The 3,195-nt window shown below is 41.8% G+C and overlaps 1 pseudogene; it reads left to right on the top strand.

Annotated features, from left to right (window-relative positions):
- Positions 1–1,898: 1,898 nt before the first annotated feature.
- Positions 1,899–2,923, top strand: LOC112670897 (glyceraldehyde-3-phosphate dehydrogenase-like; annotated as a pseudogene).
- The last annotated feature ends 272 nt before the right edge of the window (positions 2,924–3,195 follow it).

Below are 3,195 nucleotides of genomic sequence, written 5' to 3'. Positions count from 1 at the left end.
AGGAACTTACATCCTAGTGGTTAGAGATAGACAATAAATAATACAAGTAAATAAGAGCAATTAAAGCAGGCAACGGCCATAGGATGGATTGGAGAAGGATTAGAGTTCTAAGCAGGGGGAAGTTCTCACTGCGAGATTGACATTGGATCAAAGATCTGCAGGAGGGAACACTTCCTTTAGGAAGGAACATATACATATCCTGGAAACTAGTGTTCCCTGAAGAAGCAATAGCCCTGAGGGCCATGAGGCAGGAAGGGCATGACTGCTGTGTGCAGGGAAGAGACAGAAAACCAATGAGACACAAGGCGGGTAATGCTCGTAAGCGAAGCAGGAGAGGTGGTGGTTTGAAAGTACAGTAGCAGCGTGCTGTTCTAACAATTGAATCATTGGTTTTCCATTTCCCTTTTAGAAGTGCTAACGTCATGCCCCTCTTATCTCAAACAGAATTGGAGATCATCATGCCTGAAACAGGCAGCACAGATTCTTACTGGGTTCTAGAAACAGGAATCTTGATATTGGGCGATGAATCCAGCAGAATTTTTTTTTTCTTTCTGCAAACACTGTGTTAGAGAAGGACTGCATTGTTGATCTGTTCAGCATGTTACTGTGTTGCCCAAATCTCCAAACAACATTTGCAGATTGGCGATGGTTTATGAATTTATATTTTCCCTCAGAGATTAATTTAGCTGGCAGAATTAAAGACATTTGAGACTAATTTTGCAAAATTTTTGTTTTCTTACAGTATATTGAGCAGAGATTTTCTGTGAAGCAGAGAAAAAATGTTAATAAACATATTATGTCCATGGATCTCCCATCATTCGCTTGTGTTATATACGCATGAAACACAGTCTGCCCTATTGTACTAATTGTCTTAAGACTTAGTTACGTATTTTCTTGCCTTTTTCACTCTATATGGTTAATAATTATTATAAACTAGTTGTTCTAATACATGTTGCATGTATTTAACTTACTTAATACATATATGTTACACTATTATTTTAAACACTGGTATTTATTAAATACGTATGTATTTGTTTTGAAACACATTCTGACTCATTATTTATATGGGTGCTTCCTGTATCATTATTTCATCTATGATTTCTAATGATTTCCTACAAGGTGCTGTCAATTTTATACATCTTATAATATTTAAACTTTTGATTCAGTAAATAAGAGCTCAAAACATGGAAAAATAATTGCTAATACTTTTATTATTATTATTATTATTATTATTATTATTTTATTTATTCATTCATGAGAGACACAGCGAGGCTGAGACCCAGGCAGAGGGAGAAGCAGGCTTCATGCAGGGAGCCCGACACGGGACTCGATCCTGGGTCTCCAGGATCAGGCCCTGGGCTGAAGGCGGCGCTAAACCACTGGGCCACCCGGGCTGCCCTAATTGCTAATTCTTATGATCATATTTATATACTGTATTATGGTTCAAATACATGACTCATACGGTTCAATGCAAAGAAATCGGATGTTTTAGGGCACTACCTGCCAGTCATATTTTATTACATTTATAAAGTACCTGGATGATCTTGACATATCAACTGGATGTTGCCCATTCATTAACTGGAATAATCACATAAAAGTAGTAAAATTTGAACTCTAAGTAAATGTACAAATCAGTTATAATAAGAAAAGGTAATAACACAAAACAGTAGATCTTTTTATATATATAGAATGCCTTATAATCTGTAAGGTTTTTCCTGTTGTGCTCATAATAGAAATGATTTGTGATTGTTTAGGTTGTAGTCTCTAATCACAAACTTGTCTCTGTGGAGAATGAAACACTTAGGAACCCAGTTCTGCTCCAGCAGTGAAGACAGTATGAAGCTGTTTATAAAAATTTAGCACATGGCTCTCTGCTCTTTCCCATTTGACAGATAGCTGCATCTTCTGGTGCAGTGCCAGCCGCATCCCGGACACAATGGTGAAGTTTGGAATAAATGGGATTTGGCCATATTAGACACCTACGGACCCAGGCTGCTTATAACTCCAGCAAAGTGGATACTATCACCATGAGTGACCCCTTCATTGACCTCAACTGCATGGTCTACATGTTCCAGTATGGTTCCACCCACAACAAATTCCAGAACACCATCAAGGTTGAGAACAGGACAGAAAGCCATCTCCATCTTCCAGGAGCAAGCTTCCACCAACATCAGATGGGGTGATGCTGTTGCTGAGTATGTTGTAGAGTCTATTGGGGTCTTTACCACCGTGGAGAATGCTGAAGCTCACTTGAAGGGTGGGGCCAAGAGGGTCATCATCTCTGCCCTTCTACTCTGCACCCATGTTTGTGATGGGTATAAACCATGAGAGGTAGGACAACTCCCTCATGATAGTCAGCAATGCCTCCTGCACCACCAGCCACTTGGCCCCTCTGGCCAAAGGTCATCTATGACAACTTCAGCATCATGGAAGGACTCATAACCCCAGTCTATGCCATCACTGCCACCCAGAAGACTGTGGATGACCCCTCTGGTAAGCTGTGATGTGACAGCTGAGGGGTTGCCCAGAACCTTATCCCTGCTGCTTCTGGCATTGCCAAGGCTGTAGGCAAGGTCATCCCTGAGCTAAATGGGAAGCTCATTGCCATGGCCTTCCATGTCTCCATGTCCAACAACATCAGTCGCAGATCTCACCTGCTGCCTAGAGAAAGCTACCAAGTATAATGACATCAAGAAAGTGGTGAGGCAAGCATCGGAGGGCCCCCTTAAGGGCATCCTCGGCTACACTGAGGATGATGTTGTCTCCTGTGACTTAAACAGTGACACCTACTCTTCCACCTTTGATGTTGGGGCTGGTATTACTTAGTGACTACTTTGTCAAACTGATTACCTGGTATGACAATGATTTTGGCTATAGTAACTGGGTAGTGGACCTTATGGTTCATGTGGCCTCCAAGGAGTAAAAGCCCCTTGGGCCACCAGGCCCAGTAAGAGGAAGCAGTCCTCGGCTGCTGGAGAGTCCTTGCCCCAGCTCATCCCCAGCACACTGAGAATCTCCTGACCTCCACAGTTTCCATATCAGACCCTCTGAAGAAGGAGAGGAGCTTGGGGACCCTTAATCTTGTCATGTATCAATAAAGTATACTCTACCTCGTCAAAGAACACCTCCCCCCCCCCCGAAAAAAAGAAAACTTAGCACATTTTGGCATTCATTTGATCATCTCCCTTTAAAAAA

Source organism: Canis lupus, chromosome 14 (assembly GCF_003254725.2).
Source record: "Canis lupus dingo isolate Sandy chromosome 14, ASM325472v2, whole genome shotgun sequence".
Lineage (NCBI taxonomy): Eukaryota > Metazoa > Chordata > Mammalia > Carnivora > Canidae > Canis > Canis lupus.
This window is presented reverse-complemented; position numbering and strand designations above follow the sequence as displayed.